Below are 26,316 nucleotides of genomic sequence, written 5' to 3'. Positions count from 1 at the left end.
TGCAGGATGGCTTACCCGAGGAAAAGTATATGGGGAAGGTGACAACAGGCACCTGCAAGCTGTCCTCTGACCTCCACATTTGAGATGTGACGTGTGAGTGTACGTGTGTGTGAACACGCGTGTGTGCACGTGTGAGCACACACACACACACTCACTAAATGTAATATTTTTTAAAGAGCTGTCCACCCTGGAAGGAAGGGCAGCAGGAAGCAGACTCACTGGCCAGGGACTGTCCCTGTGCTTGCCTGGGAACCTCTTAGGCATCTGTCACCATGAGTCATATGAGTTGAGGGCTTGTCCCTGACTGGACTTCCCAGGATTTTTTCTGTGGCCTGTTCTGAAGAAGAAAATCCCATCCCTACCCCTGCCTGGTCCATCTGCAGCTGAAATACTCCAGGGTGGAGCTTTCTGGTGTGAATTTAAATCCGAAAAGATGCAAAATGAATCTGTATCCACACACAGAGGCTCGCCACAGCCCCTTTCCACAAATACTGGCAGGGAAAATGAGCTTTGCTATCTGTGACTCTCGGTTGGGGGGCCGATTGCCTCCTCCAGATAACATTTGTCGACGCCCGGTTGGAGACATTTTAGTTGTCACGACTGGGAAATGCTGCTGGCATCTGGTTGGTAGAACAGAGCCCATCCCCCAGCCTTCCCCAAAGAGAATTAGCTATTCCAAATGTTGGCACTCCCAGGTTGAGGAATAGTATTCCAGGTGTCCTGGACACTCCCTTGGGCCCAAGAGACTCTAAGCCTTGGTCTAACGCAGTACTGTCAAGTGACGATGGCCTTGATGGAGAGTCCCTAAGCTTTGCCCTTGACCCAGAACATGAAGAGCTGGTGATGAAGACAGGCAAAGGGTTGCGAGGTAAGTCCGCCAGGCAGCAGGTGGAGGTCACTGGGTTCAAGTCCGCCAGGCAGCGGGTGGGTGTCACTGGGGTTCCCTGTTTCATTCTGGTCATTGTTCATGGATTCAGGCCAGTTCCTAAGTGTGAAGGGAGGGGGGGTGAATGTGCCTCTATTTTCTTTCCAGGTAATCTATGCAGCACCACCACCAACAAACCTTACCTTTGAAAGCACTTCCAGAGCTCAAAGGGGCCTTGGGTATTTCCTTTTGAAAACCTCTTCTTTCCCAGGAGTCCAGACTGGGCCTCAAGTATGGCCTCAATGCCTCAGTTTCTTCATTGGTAAATTACAAATAATAACACCTACCTACTGCCCCGGGCGCTTTCCCACACATTATCATTAACTCTCAACAGCTTGGGAAGAGAGTAGCTCACATTAAGGCACCTGGGCTCTGTCTTGGACCAAGTACCTTTCCCGAAGCCACAGGACCGGCAGAGCCGGTTCCTTGGGAAGAAGGTAAGATAAGTAGGATGGTTTCACTCTGTGACTAGGCTGAGTCACCAGGTCTTGGATCTCCTGCCAGTGTGAATCACTCGGAACCTCCTGTAAAGTCGAGACGTCTTAAAACTATAACGTTGCTGGGTGGTGGCGGCACACACCTTTAATCCCAGCATTGGGGCGGCAGAGGCAGGAGGATCTCTGAGTTTGGAGCCAGCCTGGTCTATAGAGTGAGTTCCAGGGCAGCCATGGCTACACAGAGAAACCTTGTATCAAAAAACCAAACCAAAACAACAAATAAAACAAACTCTAACACTTCTTGTATCAGGCATGCTCTCATGCCACCCTGGGTGGTCCTCCTGCAGAGCATGAGAGCCGTGGTCCTGCGCTTCTCTCAGCCATTCACACACATGTGAGGCTCAGGACGAGTTTGCTTCACCACACGTTCCTGGGGCTGCAGGTGAAGCTTAGTTTCACAATCACACACAAGGCCCTGCGTTTACTCTCTAGCAAGAGCGCGAAGCTGGACATGATCACACAAGCCTGTAAGGGCAATGCTCAGGGCACAGAGACAGGAGAGGCAGGAGTTCAAGTGTTGCAGGGGACGAGTCCAAGCAGGTAGCCTGTTGGGGGAGGGAGAGAGAAGGCGCCGAATCAGCAGTGCAGACTCTGAGAGCCAGGTGAGAAGCAAGAGTCTACTCCTTCATTGAGGTGTAGGCAGGCCTTTGACACACCCTCCGGAGGACCCAGAGGCGGTGCCAATCTGGGATGCTGTGTTGTCTCTGTTTCTCTCATTAGCCCAGGTCATCATGGCATCGGTGGTCTCCAGACCTCGCTGCGGACTTCTGGTTGGCTCATAGGGAAGTTATAAACTCAAATGCTCCGCTGGCCCTGAGCCAACTATTGGCCTCCTCCTACATTCAAGGTCATGGCCGGTTTTGTTTACATGAGATTTTGTGTCAGGGGCTGGGGAAGGCTAACAGATGTGGTAGATGCTGGTAATGCCACTGAAAGGGGTAAACTAAACTCAAAGGCTTCACTTCTAATCATTTAGAAATAAAGGGACCAGACCCTCACTCAACCCCCTGCTTTAGCAGCCATGACAGGCTACAGAAAGACTATAGGCTTCTAACACAAGGAAACTCCAGATCCTCTGGCCTCCCGGAGCCTAGGGCCAAAACTGAACACAAAGAAACTCCAGCATCTCCCCCTAGCCTCCCCCCCCTCCCAGCCTCCTAGAGACTTGGTTCCTGGGAAATATTTGGTCACAAAAGAGACTCCAGGGGGCACCAAAACCTCCCATGTAGTCTCCAGGATATAGGTCTTAAAACTATTGGTATCTATGAACAACAGACCACCTGCAAGTAACAAGACAAAGCCATAGAAACCACAGAATGTTCCCTCTCAGCACTGACCAATGAAAATAATTGGTGTACAGGTATTTCATGCCAAAATGACTTTGAGAAATTCTCCTAATTGTTCCCAAATGTCAACCAATCAGAAACCAAACCATACTTACTGATGTAATCTTTAACTTTTGTCTTTAAAACCTAGCAATAGACAGGGAACTTCACTCCCTCTGGGGGTTGCTGGGACAGCTGGCCAGACGGGGTCCCTGTCGTGGTTGGATGAGCAATCATTAAACCTTGCTTTTGCAGTTTACTGGGTCTGTCTTCCTGGTGGTCTCTGGGGCCTTTGCAACTTGGGCACAACAGCCACCACCCCACTGTCTTGAGTTTGGAGCCAGCCTGGACTAGAGAGAACCCATTACATTTCTGTTGCTGTAATAAAACATACTTCAAACTTCAGGCAGATGCCTTTTCTGACTGGGCATGCCATCTGCATTCTTATCTGGATTTGAGTAATGAAAACAAGTTGACCCTTACGGGGCAGCTGCAGGCTAAGCTCTCCCAATGGTCTGCCACACACAGGAGACCAGTGGCATTTTGCAGGTGAGGTTGTTAGAGTCCTAACATCTGGGGAGAGCTTGTGCCCCTTAGGTACCACTTCCCATAGCCTTGGCTGCCTCTTTCCTTGGGCTTCTGGGTCACTGTCCCGGCTCAGTCTGCTTGTTTGAGGTCTCACCGCCATAGTTTAGCTGTTGTAGAATTGCTTCAGCGCTGGCCTGTGGTCGTGAGTGATGTTTCTTTTACCTTATGGCTTCTTCCTATTTTCCTCAAAATTTGTATCTCCAGGCAGCTCTATGCTAATACTCATTTAGTCATCTAGCAGGGTTATTTTTGCATGGTGTTGTCTTTCTGTTTCTGTGGGGACACCAGACCTTGAGCAGAGACCCACTTCCCCTTCTGCCTGGGAGTAGGCAGCTGTAAGACAATGTTTAGTAAAAACATGTTTACTAAAAACAATACAATGCCCGGGGCAATAAGTTCCTGGAAAAGGCCTGCCCACGGAAACCGCCCTGACCTCGACCTTGTCCAAAGACTAACCGCACCTTCAGACCCACCCACATCCACCTCTGGGGTCAGAGCAGAACCAGCCAGGGGAGAGGAGAGAGCAGAAGCTTCTCTGGTGGGAGCCTTTCTTAGGAAGTTTTCTTGAACCTTTTTGGGGCCTGCTTAAAGTTTTCTTTATGTCCTTGAACGAGTCTCTGTGTTGTCAATCCCTGACACCCTCCGCACATTCTTGGACACAGGCCTCGCAGCAGACGTGACATGTTTCTATTTTATGTTTATTTTTGTAAGTTTCCTTTCCTCCCTTTCTTTCACCAAGACAAGATGGCCTCTCTATCTGAGAGTGTGAGTGACTCTGAGAGTCTGCATAAATGTGGGTGGCTCTGAGAGTCTGCATGAATGTCAGTGTGAGCTCCTGTTGCTGTACTGACTTCCAAGGATGGTCCAGAGCCATAACATGGACCATCAGAAATGCAAGTTATCACCACACGCATGCTGAATTGGAGCCCAGGGTTAGTCCAGTAGCGTGTCTTCACAAGCACCCCACTGAGACTTCAGCATAGCAAACTTTGAGAGCCTCTTACCTCCGGTATAAACTGGGCCGTACGTATCACGATCTCCTCACCATGCACCGAGGAAATGTGTGGACAGGACACACACAGGAGCAGCCTTGAGACCTCTGGTTTATAGAATTTTCCTGTCACAGTTTTTCATCCTATATTTACCTCATAAAACAGTGGTGTGTGTGTGCATGTGGGTAGAAAGGCCTATCTCCTATCTCGGAGCTTACTTTGAGAGCCCCTTCTCTTAGCTTATGGTTCTTATTCCTAAGGCTATTTTGTTACTGAGCAAAGCAAGACTGAATCCCTTCAGTATTTCACGCTAAAGTAATGTTTTCAAAAAAGGGTGGCTGAAGAAAGAAGCAAAGGAATAGAGCTGAGGTGACCTAGGCGGGATACGGTGTTGGTAACAACAGGGAAGGCAGCACGGGTGAACTCATGATGGTGAGCTGGTGATGGTGGTGGGGGGCGTGGCACTGGTGGAGAAGATGCTGACGGTGGAGATAGGGATGAGGGCACGGGTAGCGATGGGCTTAGCGCTGATGATCGTAAAGACGCTGGTAGGGATGGTACAAGGATGCTATTCATGAGGTGGGTTTAGGGTAACGGTGCATCTTAAGGTTGCTTTTTAAAAAAGATTTATTTACTTATTATGAATACAACATTCTGCCTGCATGTATGTCTGTACACCAGAAGAGGGCACAAGATTGAAGTGTAGATGGTTGTGAGCCACCATGTGGGTGCTGGGGATTGAACTCAGGACCTCTGGAAGAGCAACCAGTGCTCTTAACCTCTGCGCCATCTCTCCAGCCCGCTTCTTAATATTTTTTTATTATTTTTATATTTTAATATTAAATTTCCATACATGTTGTTGTGCTAACGTATAGGTACCTACTAGGGGCAGGTTCTTGAGACTATTTTGTCCCTGGCCCTGTCTTGTCATACCCTCTCCACTTCCTGATGGTCACAAATTGATCAGTCCGCCAGGAAGTAATCAGCCTGCCACATGCTCCTGCTACCATGGCCTGCCCAAGAACATGGGACTAAGCAGCCATGGACTGTCCACTTCAAAACTGCAAGCCAACGCATTGCTTTCTTCCTTTACGCTGTTTATGTTCCACATTAGTCACAGCAAGCATAAGAGCAAGTAATTTGCTTGTTGTTGGTGCTGGCCCAGGAAAATGATGATGGTACGGAGCTGATGCAGCTGGTATTGGCTGGGATGGTTTGGAGGAGACAGTATTATCTCTGGTGATGGCATTGTTAGAAGTGAGGATAGCATGGGTGATCATGGTGGCAGTGATGATGGCTTTATGGATGGTGATGTATTATTGTTCAGGATGGTGTGGGCGTTGTTGTTTTAAGTTACTGGTAATGAAACATGAACCTCGAGTCAACAGTCCCACGTGGAGTTTATTGGCAGAGAGGAAATGAAGGGGGGGATGAGAAGAGACCAACCGGAGCAGAGAGAGGGGGGAAATGGCACGGAGCTTTAAAAGGGGAAGCCGCGCGAGTCCCATACCGAGTGATACATAGTGATGATGTAGCCACATCACTGTGGGTGCCCCACCCATCGTCAGGTGGGCGGGGTCAGCATAATGGCGGAGTCCAACAGTGGGTGGTAATTGTGATGGTATTCGTGGGGATGACAGTGTGAGTGATGGCACTGGGGGTGATGAGGATGGAGGTACTGATGGTGTAGTAGCTATGTTGATAATGACGTATTATTATTATTATTGGTAACTGGGGTGATGGTGTGGGGGACAGTGTGTTGGTATTGACAGGAATCACACAGTAGTGATGGTTGTGACTGATGGAAGTGATGGCGTTGGTGGTGATGGTGTTGGTGTCGATAGTGTAGGTGGTGATGGTGTTGATGGTGTAGGTGTTGATGGCATTGGTGGTGATGGTGTTGGTGTTGATGGTGTTGGTGTTGGTGGAGATGGTGTTGGTGTTGATAGTGTTGGTGTCAATGGCATTGGTGGTGATGGTGTTGGTGTTGATGGTGTTGGTGTCAATGGCATTGGTGGTGATGGTGTTGGTGTTGGTGGTGATGGTGATAGCGTTGGTGGTGATGGTGATGGTGTTGGTGTTGGTGACATTTGTGTGATGGTGATAGTGTTGATAGTGTTGGTGTCAATGGCATTGATGGTGATGGTGTTGGTGTTGGTAGTGATGGTGTTGGTGGTGATGGTGATAGCGTTGGTGGTGATAGTGATGGTGATGGTGTTGGTGTTGGTGACGTTGGTGGAGATGGTGGTAGGAGGGATGATGCCCATGCTGAATCCATGCCAGACCCTCAGATCATTTCCCTTTCTTTCCCACTTCCCCCCACAAGGTCTGTACCGCTGGCACATGGTGTGTGTTCATGAGGATTTGGTGAGTGTGAATCCAGACATTTTGTCTTTAACACCTCAGAAATTTACAAAACTCTTTAAGTCTTAAAATAAAAACAGGGTTAAACCATTTGGATCTTCTTTTTTTTAAAAAAAAAAAGTAATAAACGAACCAGCCAACTGTAGTTATAGGCAATTAATGTGATTCTGGGAGGGCTTCGGTGCAAGATAATGGAAAAGCTGATTAGAAACGAGTCAGGGGTAATTAGGGAGGTCGGGGCGGTCCCTGAGCACTGAAGAAGAAACTGACTCGGCTGCTTCCAGGCACCGGGGTCTCTCTGCAGCAACCTGGTGACCAGCGGGGCCAGACAGCTAGCTGGGGAAGGGTGAGTTCATCCTTGTGTACAGGAGGCAAAGTGAGGAGGAGGGAGGGAGGGGGCAGGGCCTCTCTGTGGTCCGCAGCTTCAGAAAGGAGCCGGCTAAAAATAAACTCGGAGAAGAGCAAGGGAAATGAGGGCAGGAGAGAGGTTCCTAGGACAACAGAAAACAAGCCTTTCTGGTCTGGAAAGGACCATGGACAGGCTGGGGATGGGAGCACAGGAGGCCAGGAGTCCCCACCCGGACGAGGACACACTGAGCCCGGCGAGGTGGGGGTAGCAGCCCCAGGTTTGCCTCCCTGCGTTCTGAGTTCTGTCCTCCAGATCCTGTTCTACTCCCGCCCCCACCCCGCCCCAGTCTCTCTGCTCTGTTTTGAATGTTCCATGTTTGTTCTGCTTAGATGCTATTGCGGCTTCTTTCCCCACAGCCGGAAGCTGAGTGAGCAGGCCAAGGGACAGGCCAGGGGTGCTTCCTCTACCCGCACCCCACCTGAGCGAGAATCACCTGGAGGTGAGGCTGGCTGGAACAATCCCAAACACCACAGTCCGTTCTTCAGGACCTGCAGGCGCTCTTTGGGGACCTAACCTGTGGTCACAGAGCCGCTTTTGGAAGGATTTGTTGTTTAGCCTCACCAACGCGCACAGGGCTTCTCTGTCTTCGGCAGTGTGATCCTCAGACATGAGGAGTTCTTCTTACCCAGTGCGAGGAGCCAGGATCACAGAAAGGGCTTCTCTCAAGGGCATATAGGGAACCGCTCCACCCTTGGGGGCTAATCTCTTCCTTAGGAACCTAGTCTGGTCACGTGGGCCTCATCCGGAATGTGGCGATGTTTGTTTTGCATGAGAAGACTGCTGTAGGTTGCATGAATGCCTTACAAAGCTACAGCGTGATGGACCAGAGAAATCTGCGGGTTCTGTAGTCAAGCTACTCCTACGGTCCTGGCTCTCCCTTCTCTCCCCCCTTCCTCCTGGCTGTAGGACTGACAATCTCTCTGAGACCAAAGTTCTCACCCATGGGGATAAACCTGCCTCATAGGGTTACTGTAGATATTTAAACATTAAAGATTTACTGTGCTTGGCTCATCTTGGCACGATGCAAAGGATGACAACGACTGCTTTTATATTATTATTTCTCCTAGGCAACAATCAGCCACCAACCTAATATCTTGCTGGAGAAACGGCTCCAAGCATAAGCCGTGAGGAGCTACAAAAGCCTGCTAACCAGCAACTGTGCCCTGTGGAACCCCATCCAGACTTCACTGCCAGGAGACCTGCCATCTTGGGGGACTTTGACATCCCTACATGAAGAATCTTGATTTCTCATTACAGAAGCCAGAACACACATTCCTTGTAGGTTGGGTTCAGACGCCAGCCACCAGTCACCAGCATGCAAGCCGCGGCTCAAAGGCTGTGTACTGTGTTGAAATGGTGTCTCCAGGACTTCCCTTTGCTGGCATAGGTGGGAACAACCTCCCAGGTTCTGCTGATGATAGTGACTTGGACCGTAGAATGGGTGTGCTGCCTACTGAGGAAGACACCTATAAATGCAAATGCCAGCGTTAGCGCAACTTCAAATTGTCTTTTTCACCCCCAACTAAAATGTTATAAATGAAGGCTGAGCATGCTCAGAGTGGTTTCTTTGCCACCATTATGATGTATCTGAGCATGCCCAAAAGGATTCCCATCTCCCAATTTAACCCTTTAAAGTGTACTCCTTGACCTCGAACTAAGTGTGTCCCAAACATGAAATGTAAAGAAAATCATAATTCTTTACATGCATACAATGTATTTTTATCATATTTACCCCCCCCCGCTCCTTTAATCTAATTCCTCCCAAATCCACCCTCTCCACCTCCTCCCCCTTCAAATTTCGTGTCTCCCTCCCTCTCTCAATTCCCATCCCCACCTCTCCTTCCCTCTCTCCTTCCCTCCCTCCCTCAATCTCTCCCTTTTGAGATAATCTCACTATTGTAGCTTGGTGGCCTAGAACTTGCTATGTAGACCAGAACAATCTTGAATTCACAGGGACCCTCCTGCTTCTGCCTCCCAAACTCTGGTTTTAAAGGTGAGTACCACCATGACCTACTGAGCCCCGTTTGTGCCGGCGATATATTCATGGGCGTGAGGCACCCTTTCTTGATCTTCAACTGCTCATGCACAGGAACGTGCTCCTTCAACTGAGCATGCTCAGGAGTGTGCTTACCCATTAACTGCTTTCCTATAGTGAGGGCAGAGCTTTGGAAATGACTTCTGCACTCACCCTCCTCTGTGCAGTGGGTAGTTCAAATCTCTCTCCACGCCTTTTTTTTGGGGGGGGGGTAGAGCTGTACTTGTTTTAGGTTTGGTCCTCACCAAGATGCAAGCTCACTACACACTGATTTACAGCTGCAGCTGCAGAGAGAGGAGTTGAAAACCCGGTGTCCTGTGTGGTCGGGCCCCCATCCTGGAAGGCTGGCCTTGCCCTGTTTCCCCAGCACGCTCCATGACTCTGTGTATCCCTTTACGTATGATTCCATAATTTCCTTTCTGCTTAAACCAGTCGAGGTGCCTTCTGCTGCCCAGAGTGAGAGCCCTGAGGGAGAGGCTCCACTTACTGTGCACCCACGAGGCCACGCTACTGTGTCTTAACCAGAACTTCACCACATCGTGCTGTTATCGTGAGGTGGTGGGAATTGAAGCTGCTAGCTTTGAAGATTCAAGCTTCCTTGTGTTATGTTCAGGTCAGGTTGTTTGGGACCAGGGTTGGTTGGGCCTCTTTGGTGGGTGACACGGCCGTTTGTCCTCAAACCTGAACCGATGATGGGCCTTCTTCGGAAGGGATGGAGCACTCAGGTGACATTGGCTCTCACCCTGATGCCAGAGCTGCCCCAGAGTCCTCTGGTTTAAAACTGTTCAGGGGGCAGCAGAGTGGACGCTAGGCTAGGCACAGTCTCTCCTATGAAACTGGCCCCGAGACGGGACAGGGGCTGGAGTGGAGGGAGGGGCGGGGTGTGTGGAACTCTGAGACCGGGAGGATGTGGACGTTGCTACTCATGTACCTCCAAAGTCTCATGAAGTTCACGGGCAGCAGCAGAGAGATCTCCGGCCGCCGATTAAGATCTGTTGTGCTGGTGGTGGCTGTCCCAGCTGGACCAAAAGAAGGAATCTACTGTGGAGTGTCACGTCTGCTGCGCGGCCTGTGTCCGAGAACATGCGGAGGGTGTCAGGGATTGACAACACAGAGACTCATTCAACGATATAAAGAAAACTTTAAGCAGGCTCCAAAAAGGTTCAAGAAAACCTCCTAAGAAAAGCTCCCACCAGAGAAGCTTCTGCTCTCTCCTCTCCCATGGCTGGTTCTGCTCTCCCCCCAGAGGTGGATGTGGGTGGGTCTGAAGGGGCGGTTAGTCTTTGGACAAGGTCGAGGTCAGGGCGGTTTCCATGGGAAGGCCTTTTCCAGGAACTTATTGCCCCAGGCATTGTATCGTTTTTAGTAAACATGTTTTTACTAAACATTGTCTTACAGTTGCCTACTCCCAGGCAGAAGGGGAGGTGGGTCTCTGCTCAAGGTCTGGTGTTCCCACAGTGGAGCTAGAGCTGACAGGTCACGGTCACCGGAGAAAGAGCAGCAGATGGCAGCGCTCTCTCTAGAGAGATTTGCAAGCTCGGGGTGCCATGGGACAGGCCAGCGGGGGTCTGCAGAGGCAGTGTGTGCCCAAGCAGACGCCCTTCTCGTCTCCCAAAGCTGGCTCCAGCACGGGGCCAGCTCAGTGAGCCCCCACAGTCAGAGGCAATGTCACCAGATGCCAGATCTGCCCCCATAAGACATCAGAAGTCAGAACTGCTGCCATCACTGTCCAAAACCAATATGTACAAAACTGCAGAGAGCCCGGTCAGAGCAGCAGGTGCCGCGGCGTGAACACTGCAGCCAAGCATGTTGACTCTGGCAATGCTCACGCGTGTCTTGTCACGGAGAGAGGGTTTATTGGAACTGAAAATTGGGAATAGATGGCTCTGCAGGGCTGCCCTGGCCACTGTCATCCATAGTAACAGAAGACAGGCAAGTGCTGCTGGTTGGGGGGACATGGTGTATCACGGCACAGTCACGCATGCTTGAGGTGGGGGGCGGCTTAGGCAGTAATGTGCTAGCCACCCAAGAATGGCGACTGATTTCGTACCCCCAGCACCCACAAAAAAATGGTAGGGGTGGCAGTGGGTGCCTGCAGCCCCCACTTTAGGGAAACAAAGACAAGAGGATCCCTGGGGCTTGCTGGCCAGCCAGGCTAGCTGAACTGCTGAGCTCCAGGTTCAGTTAGAAATCCTGACTCAGAACTAAGGTGCTAAGCACTTGAGGGAGACACGTGACGGCAACCTCCGCCCCGTGCATCCACACACATGAGCATGTCACCAATGCCACCACATGTGCCCTGCTCGCCGTCTCCCCTTGGGATCCTGCAGGCAGCCGGATACAGGCTGTCTTCAGAGCAGAGGGAAGAACTCTCAAATCTGGGGGGTGGCTCACATTTTATCTTACTTCTTCCTGCTCTCGCTTTAGTCTACTTTAACGGTTATAGTATTTTTATTAATTGTTTGAGAATTTCATAGTGCCTACTACATAGTTTGACTATAGTCACCCCTTACTTCCTTTAGGCCTGCCTTCGCCTCTTGCCCCTCCCGACTCTGTGTCCTCTTGTTCTTTCTTTTTGAAAAACAATCCACTGAGTTGAGTTTGTACTGTGTGGGGAGCCTCCCCCTCGGACTGTGCCCAACCAACCAGGAGCCACAGCCTTAAAGACAACTGACTCTCCCTGAGCCAGAAGTCAGTCAACTATCAGTGGCTCCTCAGCCAGGCAGAGGGGCCCAGGAGCCCTGCCCACTTCCATGCTGGGATGTTACTGGTCTGATCTTGTGAAGGATACACACGATTTAAAAATACCCACAACAGCACTGACTACATCACCGGTACTACATGACTTTGTTTCCCAAGAAAACAACTTCACAATGTATGATCGCTCCACTTTTTCAGACGCTGAATATGGGGCTGAGAGAAGTCAAATGGTTGGCTCAGCATGGATAATTAACTGATAGCCAAACTAAAAACCAGTTGCGCTCCTGTCCGCTGCCGACTAACCTCCAGCCTGCCTCTCCCGCCTAGTACCACCTCATCCTTCATGGCAATCCGGCTGGCCCGAGGGGACGACTTTCCATCCGTTTCAGCTGTCCTTCTCCAGCTGGTACTTGGCACGGAAGATCATGTGACCCATTCTGGCCAAAGAGATGCACGAGGGCTTTTGAGAAATGGTTTCTCTCTGAGTAAGTGGGGATGGGGGGGGGACTTGAGGACAAATCCCCTCACCAAGACCACTGTTCTTTCCTACCTGTAGACATGCAGTGCATGTAAGTGTAGTATGGCACGTGGCAGCCTTCTTAGATGCCTGAGGTGACATAGACAAGGCCAACAGGCTGAAGATGCAGCATGAAAATTTGGGCCGCACCCAGGTCAAGGACAACACACTGACTGTCCTTAGGACCACCTGTCTCAAGAACTCCTTGTTGAGTAAATAAATATCCTATGGCAGAAGCCACTGTTGGCCATTACAAGTTGTTTCCCGCTGACCACCTCCTAACACGATGTCACGGGAAGGTTTGTAGTGATTGTCAACTTAGTTGAACCCAGACTCATTAAGAGATGCAGCTCTGTGGGTGGAGAGATGCATTTAGATCACACACTGCTCTTGCCCAGGAGGACCTAAGTTTGGTCCCCAGCATCCACTTCAGGTGTCTCACAATCCCTATAACTCCAGTTCCAGAGGATCCAATGCACTCTTCTGGTCTCCAAGGGCAATGTATTCACGTGTACAAACCCCTACACACACACACACACACACAGACACACACACACACACACCCTTAAAATTAAAAATAAGCTTTTTAAGAGAGAGGAGAGTGAGACAGAAACACACCTCTAGGGAGCTCTGTGAGTGTGTTCCCAGGAAGAACTGACTGAAGGAGGAAGAGACCTGCCCCCAGAGTGGGTGTCGCCTTCTGTTGGTGGCCCACGCAAAGAATCAAGAGAAAGAATGCTGCTTGCTTGCCTGCCCTGGCTCCCTGGTGGTGAGTGAGTCTGTTAGTTGCTGCTGGTGACATTCTTTGCTGTCACTACACCTAACTTCTTTGACCAGCAGCTCTTCAGGGAACCTCCAGGTCTTTGGCATCCAAGTGGGACTGTTGAAACATTCAGCCATGGGGACTGAACAGCTCCTGGGTTCCCAGCCCCCACCCCTGTACCAACTGTAGCTGTGTAAGCCAGTCTAATACCCGCCTTGTAATACGTTCTGTTGGCTCCACTCCTCTAGAGAGCACTGACTAGATCACCCCAGATGTTAACGTCAAGCCCATGATCTTTGTCCTGTTGCCCTGTGATGCCTGCATAGGGATGCAGCTGTGATCAGACATGTGGTACAGAAGGACTCAGACTTAGAAACTTCAAGGAAGCCATCTCTTCAGGGCAGAACCTGTCAGCTCGGCAGGGTCTGAACCCTGGCACTGACCCGAATTCTTGGCATCCGCCTGGGAATCGCAGGTCCTCAGAGCCTGAGCAGACCTGAGACGCCATCTCCTACAACCTCTGTATTACAGACAAAGGAGCCGAGGCTCCGAGAGCTGACATGCTGTGTGTGGAGGCTCACACACGGCATCGGTCCTGATGCTGGAACTCACCTCTCCCATTAGCTCCTGGCCTGGTGAACACCTTCCAGCTCACCTGAAGTCCCAAGCTCTGATTGGCCAACCATCTCAAATCAGAAAGAGGTTCTCTCTTCAGACTTCAATTAGTACAGCAACAGCTGCAAAGTCCAGAGAGAAAGAAAGAGATGTATCCTCAATCAGATTGTGTGTGTGTGTGTGTGTGTGTGTGTGTGTGTGAGTGAGTGTGCGCGCATGTGGAGGTCAGAGGTCAACCTGTGGTATCATTCCTTGGGTGCTGCCTATCATGCTTTGTTTGGTTTTTTTTTTTTTTGAGACAGTGTCTCACTGGCTGGAGTTCACTGTTCACTGAGTAGGCTAGGGCTGGCCAGTAAGCCCCAGGGATCCACCCATCTCTGCCCCCACAGGGCGGGAACTGTAAGCACATGTCACTACACTTGGCTTCTCACCCCACCCCTCACCCCCATCATGGTCCTGGGGCTTGAACTCAGGTCCTCACACCTCAGGCTTGCATGACAGGCATTTCATCGGCTTAGCTGTCTCCACAGCTCAAGAGCCTCTTTAGGAGACCATTGCCTAGTGCAAGTGCAGGGAGGACCATCAGGGAGGAGTCTCAGAACTGTTCTTGAGAGGAGCTGGGATGGGGTGGTCCATGGGTAGGAGTGTAGGTTTGAAGATCTGAACACAAAGCCCCTTCCCACCTTGAGTTTGGGACGCTCCACACCTCCACACCTTGGGGGACAGCGTGGAAATGTCTGGGGCCAAGGAAGGCCATGACTGGCAGGTACTGCTTGAGTCTCTCACGGCCCAAGGGGACCATGAGAACAGCCATGTTCCTGGTGCCTGAGGAGGTGTGGATATTAATGGAGACAGAGTCATTTAAACTTAGAAGACAGAGGAGAAGGGCCACAAGCTCAGATAGCATGAAGCCCTCTGTGAAGTCAGGGAACCTGTCTACACCAGGGAGGGATAACTCCGGACAGTGGGTCTCTTGAGAACACACATCAATAAATGAGCATGAGAGGAAGCTTTGAGGTCTCCACGAATGTTGGTGTAGGAAGGGCGGACTGCATGACCTCACCTGCATCATATACTTCCTGCCACTGAAATGTCAGTGACAACACACGTCTGTTACGATCAGGAGCACATATACACCCCCACATTTCTGCACCACCGCGGGTCACCTCACACTTACCAAGATGGCTGACTGCTCTACAATGCCCTCAATACGCCCGCAGTAAGTCAGCCTTCTCACTCTGCTCCTGGGATCTGCAGCTAGCCCGGCTGTATTGTGTTCTTGGAGAGAGCAGAGGGAAGGAACAAGCCAAGTCCAACCACATAAGCTTTGTACTGGCTCCTGTGACGCCTCGTTGGCCAAAGCAAAGCCTACAGGGGAGGCTGGAGATGAACCAAACAGGTGAAGAGTTGCTTAACCTTGGTGATCTACCATATCCAGTGAGACACAGCCCTGACCCAGCATTCCTGAAGTGGGAGGATGCCACTGAGAGAAAGTGGAGGGAAACTCATCTTCAACTACCTCAAGTGGGAGATGATCTCTGGCTGGCCGTTCTCACCTGCCTAGGCACAGAAGGAGTTCAGGATGAAAACTTCGGTTAATTGCAAGAAAATAAAGTTATGTTTTTTTGGTGTTGTGAGTTCATAGCCACTAAATTGCTTAAAATCACAAAACAATGGCATGGGTGTAGCTCTAGGCCAGAGCACTTCCTTGGCTTGTGCAAGTCTCTAAGTTTGAAATGTGACAGATACAGGAGGGGAGGGAAAACAGGAGTTGGGGAGGGAGGTGAGGGAGGAGTAGGCAGGTAAAGAAATTGCTGGGGAAACCAACCTCCAGGCAATATGGAAACTGACACCCCAAAACAGTGGGGTTTACTTCCAGAGAGCAGACAGGAGGTGACAGAGGCCCGCAACACTGTCCCTGAAACATCTCTCACGGTGACCAACTCTGCAACGTCAGCGGCCTCAAATGTAAGACAGCGTTTATGTGGCTCATGGGTCCTTCTGTGCTGAGGCAAAAAAACAATGTTCAATTTCCTATTACTCAGTCAATACTGTTACCACCGTCTAACTTGCCCAGAGCATAATGATCTAGATGGGGTTAGTTCCATTAGGACTGGTGTCCCCTGTTGCTCCGCACACCTGACTTGTCCAAGTGAAAGAGGGTTAGGGCCTGGTGACAAAAGAAGGGACACAGTGCCATTGGATGGAGGGCTTCCAGAGGCTGTGGCCATGTATCTTAAAGCAAGAAATTCACAAGGGGGAGGAAATGGGAGGGGGAAGGGGGCTTTCTCCCCTTTAATGGTGATGTAAGCAATCCTGGTCAGGGCATGAGTCTTGTTTCAATCAGTTTGAACCCCAAGGTTTTGGATGTCCCTTGTCCCTAGCTCTGCGTTTGCCCACATGACTGCTTTTGGCCAGTTAGCTCCTGAGTTTACCTCAGTAGCACTTAGCTCCACTGAATTTTTTTTCTTTGTGCCTTTGGGATCAAAATGAGAAGTGTCTGTTGTGAAATATTAGTTTATGATGTGTGTTACATCTGTTTAATGATGCGGAGATGTGTTGCATTCTTTTATGTTATATTTGTTTAACTCTATGAAGCTGTGTTACTTTGCCTGTCTAAAACACCTGATTGGTCCAATAAAGAGCTGAACGGTCAATAGCTAGAGGAGAAATGATAGGCGGGGCTGACAGGCAGAGAGAATAAATAGGAGGAGAAATCTAGGCTAGGAGTAAGAAAAGGAGGAGAGGAGGATGCCAGGGGCCAGCCACACAGCCAGCCACAGAGTGAGAAAAGAAAGAGGGATATATAGAACAAAGAAAGGTGAACAACTCAGAGGCAAAACTGGTTATTTTAAGTTAGAAAAGCTGGCTAGAACAAGCCAAGCTAAGGTAGGACATTCATAAGTAAGAATAAGTCTCCATGTGTTTATTTGGGAGCCGGGTGGTAGGCCCCCAAAGAGTAAAAAACAAACAAATAAAACCCAACTACAAGTGTGTCCTCTGCAGCAGTTGTCACCTGTGCAGCCAGAGCTCAGCAAAAACATTCCTAGAGGAGAATCATTCCAGCTGCCGCTGCACCTAGCAGGGAGCAGGCAAGCCTAGCACCCTGGCCCAGCCTGGAACATGCTCACTTTGCGACCAGCCAATGAGAGTTATGAAAACACTGTTGTAGGGGGAGATAGGACTCTCACCATCACATGAGTTGATTTAGCACATCTTTGATGAAAGAAGTGCTTTGGACATGGGGTGCTGTTTCTAGAAGATCTTGTGGTTAAAACATAATAAAAAGCCAGATGTAGGAGCTGGGCTTATAGCTCAGTTGGTAGGGTACTTGCCTAGCACACACAAAGTCCTAGGCTCAGTCCCCAGTGCCAATTAAAACCAGGAATGGTGGTGATTGCTCTGTGTCCACACAGTCAGAAGCCTATGGCCAGCCTCCGCTCTACAGTGAGTTCAAAGCAAGCCAGGGAATAAATGACACTGCTCAGAGCGGGGAGGAGAGAAAACCTGATATTCTCGGTAACTGAGACGATGATGACCGTGGTATGGGCACTGGTGATGATGACAATGGAGATAATAATTCCTGGGACAGTGGCAGGAGTGATGATAATGGAGGTGGTGTGATAATGGTGACGATGATGGTGTTGGTAATGACAACAATGGTTGTGATGGTGGTGGTGGCTATGACATGGTGGTGGTGGTAATGGTAGAGATGATGGTGACGTTGGTGGTGAAAATGATAAACACATGGTGGTGATGGTGACAGTGATCACCATGGTGATAATTTAGTGTTATTGATAGTAGTGATGATGTCTTTTTAAATTTTTTTTCAGAGAACTGGATTGACCCTGGCCACTCGAGGGCCACACCTAACCTCTCATTCCTCTGACCGTGGAGGAAACACATTGTTTCCTGAAAATCTTGATGCCACAGAAAACCTCAGGTTTCCAACCCGAACCTTCTTCATCTTAGTCCAATCAGGCAGCAGCTGGCTGGGGCCTGAGCAGCTTCCTCTAATGGCATTTACCTGCTTTTGGCATTTTGGCTGATAAACACAAAAGATAACTTTCCAGAAAAGTTAATGAGATTATCCTGGAAAATAAATAACCATCAATTAGGCACTACACAGAGAAGTGGGGATTGGAGTTACTGGTGGTGAGTGGGGTGTGTTTTCATCTTTCTGTTTCTAGAAGGAGACATGGATCTGACCAGTGATGAGGCAGCAACAAGGACATCGCAAAGCTGTACCCCCTCCATGACCTCAGAGGCCTCCTGGGGCAGCTCGGCCCTGGGCAGCCAGGCTACCCTTCCCTGGGGGAGGTGGTGGGGGTGTGGCCACGGGCACTAGCAGAGAAAGTGGGGCTTCAAGAGGTGCCAGAGAGGGCTGAATCTACTCACTCGGCCCACAGAGTGTCGGTGGGGAGACAGGCAAGCAAATGGGAGAGAGATCTCAATGAGAGTTATGTGTTAACTGCACAAATGCAAAATCCCAGGAATGTCAGGCGTGGCGGCGCATGGTGTTCATTCCAGCAACCGGGAGGCTGAGGCAGGAGGAAGGCCACTAGTGGGAAGCAGCCTAGACTCTATAGTGAGTTTCAGGCCTGCCTAGATGCCATATTAAAATACTTTCTATGCATGCACACACAAAAGTGACAGCAAGAGCACACACACACACACACACACACACGCATGCACACGCACGTGCATGCACACATGCACATGCACACACACGCGCGCGCACACATGCACACACACACACACACACGCACACATGCACACACACACAAACAGATGCTTCAAAAACCAACAAAGGAAAGACAAGAAGAGAATGTGAGAAGTAGGACGCAGGGACAATGAGCTGAAGCCTAGTCCTCCCGGTTTTCATGGCAAAGTGCCTACTCCCAGTGCCTCAGATGGGACTGCGTTTGGAGACAAGGCCTTAACATAGGGAAAGTAGAAGTGGCCTGGGGTTGACTTTCTTACAAAAGGGGAGGTTCAGGCATAGACACGCATGGAAAGTGGCTGTGAGTGGAAGCCAGCCACACCCACAGAGAAGAACACGACAGGTGTTCCTTCTCTTCCGGCCCTCAGAGGGAACCATCCGTCTGCCCATCTTGACCTTCCAGGTCCCAGAACAGAGAGACATGACATTCCAGCCTTTAAGGTCTCATCCTACATAACTCTAAGAAATAAACCCAGAGGTTCCCTGAGAGCAAGCAGGGGGAGGTGATCGGGGAGGAACAGAGGGGTTTCCTTCCTTCCTCCCTTCCTTCCTTCCTTCCATCCTCCCCCCCCCTCCCTTCCTTCCTTCCTTCCATCCTCCCCCCTCTCCTCCCTCCTCCTCCTTCTCCTCCCCCCTCTCCTCCCTCCCTGCCTCCCTCCCTCCCTCCCTCCCTCCCTCCCTCTCTCCCTCTCTTGTGTTGGGATCCATCCTGGGGCCTCACCCATGGACAAGGCTGAGGTACAAACCAGGCTGAGTTGGAAGACATGTTAACAAGTCATTGTCCTCCCATTTCCCCAAGGACAAAGGAAGCTGGTCATTAGCTAAGGGAGGGATGGCAACAGCGTGCCAAGGCCTGGAGGATGGGAAGACTGAGATGGATCAGCAGAGTGAGCTGCTGGGAAACATGGTGGCTGATGAGTTGGACCTGGCCAGGGTTGGGAGCCCTGGTGGAGGAGGGGCAGAGCACAACACACTGACAGACCCTGGAGCCCTGGGTCTTAGAAGGCCTGAGGCAGTGTGGACTGTAGTCATGTTGGTTCCAGAAACCATGGAGAGTCAGAATTCTGGAGGACACACGGGGGGGGGGGTGGTACAGAATGAGAGCCGCAGATGTTTCTAGAGGTGGCACTGTGATTGGTAGTGACGAAGTTTGAGGAGTTCTCTGCCTGGAGGACACAACATAGACATGAAAGACAAGGAGCCCAGACGTTTACATGGGTCCCCTGGTAGACGCTGAGTCTGCCCAGAAAAGCCCAGCGTCATTTGAGGACAAACAGGGGTCAAGAATCAAAGGCCTCAGGTAGACAAGGAGAGCGGCTGCAAGACTGACAACAGCAAGCAGGGTTCTGTACTTGGCAGGAGGTGTGGCCTATCTTTCAGGCATGAGTTACAAGACCATTGAGCATGAGTTCAGTGTCAGTGAATTAACAGAGCATATTAAATACTATGTCTTTAAAGAAGCAAGCAAGGGTTGTACTGATTAACTGTTGTGGTTTGAATCTGAGGTGTGCTCATGTGTTTGAATGTTTGGTCCTCAACTGGTGACACAGTTTTTGGAGGATTTAGAACCTGTAGCAGGTGGGTCCTGACTGGAGGAAGCGGGTGACTGAGGTGCCCTGTGTTCTGCTTCCTGTTCTACAGAGATACGACATGACGCATTCCATTCTCCCACAACTTCCTCGCCATGATGGAATGTGTCCCTTAAAACTGTAAGCCTAATAAATCCTCCTTCTCTCAAGTTGTTTCTTGTCAGATATCCGTCTGTAGTGATGAGAAAGTACATATGTTGATGAAAATGTTGTCCCTAGGAGTGTTCAGAAAACTGACTGTATTTTCATGTGCAAGGTGACATTTAAAACGTAGCAAAAATAAGGAGAAACAACTGTATGTATCCACAGTGGAATTTTCTTTTTACATTAACAGGAATGATGATATATTTACCACAGGCATGATAGATACATAGACGATAGACACAGAGAAAGATATAGATACATGCATGCCAAGTGAAAAAAACGGTGACAAAAATCCACATAGCATATGATTCCATTTATGTGAGCTTGAATCTACAGGGACAGCCTCCCAGGACTGGTGAGGTGGGGGAGATAGTTAGGGAACCGTAGCTAAAGGGTGCAGGACTTATTTCTGAGTTGATAATCCTAAAGTAAATGGTGGTGGTGGTTGCTTGTATCTGTGAATCTACTGCTGGGCACCCCCCCACCCCCTCCATCCGTGCCTGGCCATGCTCTTCCCCAGGCACTCCCACACCGGTCTGCCATCCCCTGCATCCTTCCCTCTGGGAACCTGGCAACTGAATTCTCTCATCACTTAGTGAAAGACCTGCCCAAAGCGGCATGGACAGACAGGAGGGAGGGGTCGCCTCTATTTCTCTCTAGTGTTCAAACACAGCTTGGCAGTTTCTGAGGGAGATGGCAGGGACTGAATAAAAGCAGCGAGGGGAGGAGGCTGCAGGTAGCAGGACTGTTAAGGTTTCCTTTAACCTGTCAGGAAAGTGTTTGGCCACAGTCACAATACTGATGAAGAGAGCTGAGCGGCTCACGTGGCCAGCAGCCTGGGGTGGCAGTCCAGGATGGGCACAGATGCTGGGTAACCGACAGGTGCCAGCCTTGTGGATTCCCACCTTCCCGTCTTTAACATTCACAGTCATCACTCAACTTGTAGTCACGCTACACCCTGTAGTCATGCTAGACTCTCGTAGTCACACTAGACCCCTGTAGTCACGCTAGACCCCCATAGTCACGCTAGACCCCCGTAATCACACTAGTCACGCTAGACCCCGTAGTCACGCTAGACCCCCATAGTCACACTAGACCCCTGTAGTCACGCTAGACCCCCATAGTCACGCTAGACCCCGTAGTCACGCTAGACCCCCGTAATCACACTAGTCACGCTAGACCCCGTAGTCACGCTAGATCCCCATAGTCACACTAGACCCCTGTAGTCACACTAGACCCCTGTAGTCACGCTAGACCCCCATAGTCACACTAGACCCCTGTAGTCACGCTAGACCCCCATAGTCACGCTAGACCCCCATAGTCACGCTAGACCCCCGTAATCACACTAGTTACGCTAGACCCCTGTAGTTACACTAGACCCCGTAGTCACACTAGACCCCTGTAGTCACACTAGACCCCGTAGTCACTCTAGACCCCCGTAGTCACACTAGACCCCTGTAGTCACTCTAGACCCCCGTAGTCACACTAGACCCCCGTAGTCACACTAGACCCCCGTAGTCACGCTAGACCCCCGTAGTCACACTAGACCCCTGTAGTCACACTAGACCCCCGTAGTCACACTAGACCCCCGTAGTCACACTAGACCCCTGTAGTCATGCTAGACCCCCATAGTCACACTAGACCCCCGTAGTCATGCTAGACCCTGTGGCATCCCAGGATGCTTCTCTGCTCCGGGGTCACCCTGTCTCACAGACACATGGGTATCAGGAAGGTGGACAATGTGGAAAGACATTTCCCTAAGCCACTTGGTCTCCGTCTCTGAAGGGAAAGGCGACGCTCTCCCAGAGGCCCCTGAGTCCCACTGGTCACACATGGGTCACATGCCTGTCCTGGATCAATCGTGGGAATACTGTGATCGGCTTAGGTCAGGCAAAATGTATCCTGTGAGACTGGAATTATGGGATTGGCAGGAAAAGGTAAAAGGGGGGGCAGCAACCAGGTGAGCTGCGCCTACTGTGAGGAAATACCAAAGAAAGGAGATACTTTTTTTTTTTTTTTTTGGTTTTTAAAGACAGGGTTTCTCTGTATTGTTTTGCAGGCTGACCAGGCTGGCCTCGAACTCATAGAGATCTGTCTGCTTCTGCCTCCGAGTGCTGGGATTAAAGGCGTGCGCCACCAACGCCCGGCTAGGAAGTACTTTTTTGAGACAAGGTTTTGGTAAGTAGCCCAGGATAACCTCACTATATAGATTTGGTTGGGTTGGCCTTGAACTTAAGATGCCACCCTCCCCTCAGCCTCTCAAGTCCTGACTCATAAGCGTGTGTAAGCCACCACACCTTGCTCAGAAAATCATTTTCTTTCCTGACATCTCGCAGAGACACCAGAGAAGGACTTAGATGCTTGTAATCACAAACCACCTATCTGGCCAAGTTCCGAGCCCTGACGTCCCCAGCCTGACTGAAGAACATGGATTGCTTACAGCTTTGATGTGGTGAAACCCTCCTTGGAAACGTATCCACCATGAGGGCTCCTCCCTCACGCCACCCTTCCTGAGAAGGTTCCGGGCATGTGGAGAGCAATCTGACAGTGATCTGCTTGTGTTGACATGGCTGTGTGGAGGCTCCAGTCAGGAGACCTATGAGTAGCCAGTGCCTTCCATAAAGGTGTGCGTTGACCACATCCCCACCCCAAAGTGCCCAGCACATCTGTGAATACATCGAGACAACTGTGACCTTCTAAAGATTAATTGGTTTTCCTATCGCTTGCATTTTTTAGACTAAGGCAACAGCAACAAAACTTGGGGGGGGTGGTTATGAGAGTTGGAAAAAATGTCTCCAGAAGGAGAGGCGGCAGGCATTTCTTTGTGCAAGGCCTGGAGCCTCATCTTAACAGGACACACAGAGCTTTCCTGGGGCGGCTCCCAGGCAAGCCCTCCAAGGGCAGAATTGATATGCAGCTCCAACAGCAGACAGCTGCTGCGGTCTCCCACTAACTGCCTGGGGCTTACATTATTTTATTCCGGGGGTCTGCATGATGGTTTAGTAACGGCCATTTTCGGAAAACAACCAAGGCAATTTCAGGATTTGCTGTCACAATAGGCACACTAAAAATAAAGTCAGCATAAATAGATTAAGAAATTGACAGAATAACAAGGCATAAAGAATTAGAATAAATGCATGGGCTGCAAATGACAAGCGGAGCACGGTGCCGGGAGGTGGGGGGGTGGCAGAGGGGAGGGGGGGCTTTACCTGCTGACTCTGAGCTTTCCATGCTTCCTGGCTGTGGGGAGAGCTTATTTCTCAGGGACAGTCAGCACATAATCGAATTCTGCATTAGCAAGCGTGGAGGCTCTGCTGTGGGCTCTGGTGTGCCGAGGGGGGCGGGCCGCTTTCCTGCAGCATTCCAATTCCTCCCCCATGGCTGATCCCTCTTGAAAGACAGATTGGAAGGCTTCCACAGTCGATTCCTGATCCCAGGCGTGAGTTTGGAGAAGATGGAGATGTACAGAAGGGAGTGGGCTCAGAAAACGTTTGTAATTCAGCCCTGACATTTGGAGAAGATGAATCTCTTTGGAACACTGGCATAGCAGGAAAGAAAGAAAGAGAGAGAGAGAGAGAGAGAGAGAGAGAGAGAGAGAGAGAGAGAGAGAGAGAGAGAGAGAGAGAGAGAGAGAGAGAGAGAGAGAGAGAGAGAGAGAGAGAGAGAGAGAGAGAGAGAGAGAGAGAGAGAGAGAGAGAGAGAGAGAGAGAGAGAGAGAGAGAGAGAGAGAGAGAGAGAGAGAGAGAGAGAGAGAGAACAAACCTACATGCTGGAACTCACTGTGTAGGTCAGACTATGCCACGCTAATTTTGGAGATGTGGACTCATCCTGAATTGGGAGTGTCTAGCAGAACCGCTCAAATTGGTTCATCAGAGAGTCCCGGGCAGGCTTGGCTGTCTCTTTCTCCAGAATGGGCCTCTTTCCTCCCAGGTCAGCTGAGTAGGGAATGCTAGGGGGGCAGGGACCCTGGCTAATCCCACATTCCTCAAGTCTCACCCAGGCTAAGACTGGTTCATCGCCTAGAGCACACATCCTGCTTTTATGGGAACATCACATGGGATTTTCTAGGCAGTCATTTTCCAACAAGTTCCCTCAGTGCTGGGTGCTAAGTTAAAAAAACGTTCACATCAGTTGAAACGATCAAGCGAGGCAGGTGAACTCTCTTCGGGAAGTCTGAGTTAGGAGGCATTCCACAGCATACAGGGGGATTAAAGGAGCAGTGCTTCCCACTGAAACTCTCAGTTCCAAATGTATTTGTGGGAAGAGCCTGGGCTGGGGGTGGGGTTTCATTGCTTGACACATCTCCAATCACTGCTCAACAAACCACAAACAAACAAACAAACAAACGCATGTATCCTTTTTGGTGGAACACCTAGGTCAAACACAGAGGTTAAAAAATATCCTAGACACCAACCACATGAGTTTCAGACCATTGACTCTCTTCAGGCCTGCGCTTCATCCCCGAGAATGGAGAACCCTAACAAGGTCCTCTAGGTTTGTGTCTGGCCAAGACCAATTTTCTCTGCAAAAAGAAACATTCTTGTCACGATTTTTCCAGTCCAATACTCATTTGATTATCTATGGGCAGTGTGACTTAAACAGTGGACATGGCAGCTCTGAGTTGTTGAATATGGGGAAGGAGGAGGGACCCCAAAGTCAGACTAACCTTGCCCTGGTGACCTGGGCACGTGCTCCCTCCATGAGTTAGGGCTTGGGGAGTGATCATGAAAGGTCGGTTAAAATTAAATAAATCAACTGCAATTCTGCTGTAGGTATTTAATCATCTCATTAGGTACACTGTCATGTCCAGGGGCTTTGCTAAGTGCAGAGCTGACTACGGTTACAGGAATTGCAGGGAAAATTTGTGGTGTCACCTCCCCAGATGACCCCATGTGAGTTAGGGACAGTCAACACCCTGATTTTGTCGGTTCTCGAAGCAGAAGGCTTTCAATATTCTCTTGATGGTTAGGGCTGGGGCTGAACGGAGTTTAGGGGTGACTGAGTGGCAAGAAGGGGGCTTCTGGGGAGCAGCCTGGGCAGGAGAGCAAAGCACCTTGGGCTCTGGAATTATGGTCATTTTGTTTCTGGGCAATACCATGTGGGACACCCCCATCAGCTCTTCATCATCCAGGGCAAAGTTCCATCTACCGAGCAAGGCTCACCTAACTCCAGGGCTACAGACCAGCCAGTGTCTGAGACAGTGGGAATCCAAAAGACTGCAAGGTTTGCAAAGAGCAAGAGAGGGTGACCAGCTGGGCAGTGGGCTTGGCAAGGAATCTCAGAAAATCTCTTTCTATCCCTCCCAACCTCCTTCCCTCCATCCCTTCCTCTCTCTTTGCAGGGGATCAGACTTAGGCCTCCACCACTGAGGTAGATGACCTGCCACTAAGGCAAATACTTTACTTCTATGAACAGTTACAAATGAAGACTGAGATGTCACTGAACTGGGTGGTCTTTTGATTTCTAGGCACAGTGCAGCTGCAGTTCAATGGGCAAAGGATAAGCAATGCAGGCATTATTGGACATTCATACATACACCATCCCCAAAAGATCCCCACCAAACCTAAAGATAAATGCAAACTTTGACTAAAAGCAGATCATGGAGCTTGGTGTGAATCCTAAAACTATCAAACCTCTCCAAGAAAACACAGAAGGGAAAAATAACCTTGGATAAGGGAAAGTTCTCTCAATTGCAGTACCAGATGTGTGATCCACAAAGCAAAAATAAAAATGAAAATCCATCAAGATTAACACTTCTGCCCTTGGGCCAACGAGACGGCTCAGAGAGTAAAGGTGCCTGCTACTGAATGTGAGGACCTGCGTTTGATCCTCAGGACCAGCAGGGGAAAAGGAACCAACTCCTGAAAGTGTCCTTTGACCTCCACACAGGCACCATCGCAAGCAGGCATCCCTACACATACACAGACACCACATCAAAGTAAGACAATATAATGACACCAAAATCAAGTGAGACAAATCCTGATGGGCCTAGTTCAATCCCTGACACTCACACGGTAGAAGAAAACCAACTCCTACAAGTTGTCGTCTGGCCTGAACATGGAAGTTTGTCTGTCCGCCCCTCCCCTACCCCCCCATAGGTAAAGAGATTTGGCGGTGAATGATTTTCTGT

At 50.1% G+C, this 26,316-nt stretch overlaps 2 long non-coding RNA genes across 6 annotated transcripts; one reads left to right on the top strand and one right to left on the bottom strand.

Moving 5' to 3' along the window:
* The first annotated feature begins 208 nt into the window (after positions 1-208).
* Positions 209-8,641, top strand: LOC110340104. 5 transcript variants are annotated; one of them, XR_005869515.1, is made up of 4 exons: positions 209-868; positions 6,654-6,694; positions 7,430-7,539; positions 8,168-8,641. It is a non-coding gene; the product is annotated as an uncharacterized LOC110340104 (long non-coding RNA). The 5 variants fall into 5 exon arrangements; XR_002381883.2 differs by having other exon boundaries at positions 214-868; positions 7,457-7,539; XR_002381882.2 differs by lacking the exon at positions 209-868 and adding an exon at positions 984-1,362 and having other exon boundaries at positions 7,457-7,539.
* LOC121132848 lies at positions 8,142-23,707 on the bottom strand. The gene is made up of 5 exons (XR_005869516.1): positions 23,396-23,707; positions 14,908-15,110; positions 13,728-13,852; positions 10,067-10,204; positions 8,142-8,566 (listed from the first exon to the last, which is right to left on the bottom strand). It is a non-coding gene; the product is annotated as an uncharacterized LOC121132848 (long non-coding RNA).
* Positions 23,708-26,316: the final 2,609 nt, after the last annotated feature.

This window comes from Mesocricetus auratus, unplaced genomic scaffold, assembly GCF_017639785.1.
Source record: "Mesocricetus auratus isolate SY011 unplaced genomic scaffold, BCM_Maur_2.0 Super-Scaffold_100018, whole genome shotgun sequence".
In the NCBI taxonomy this organism is placed as follows: domain Eukaryota; kingdom Metazoa; phylum Chordata; class Mammalia; order Rodentia; family Cricetidae; genus Mesocricetus; species Mesocricetus auratus.
This window is presented reverse-complemented; position numbering and strand designations above follow the sequence as displayed.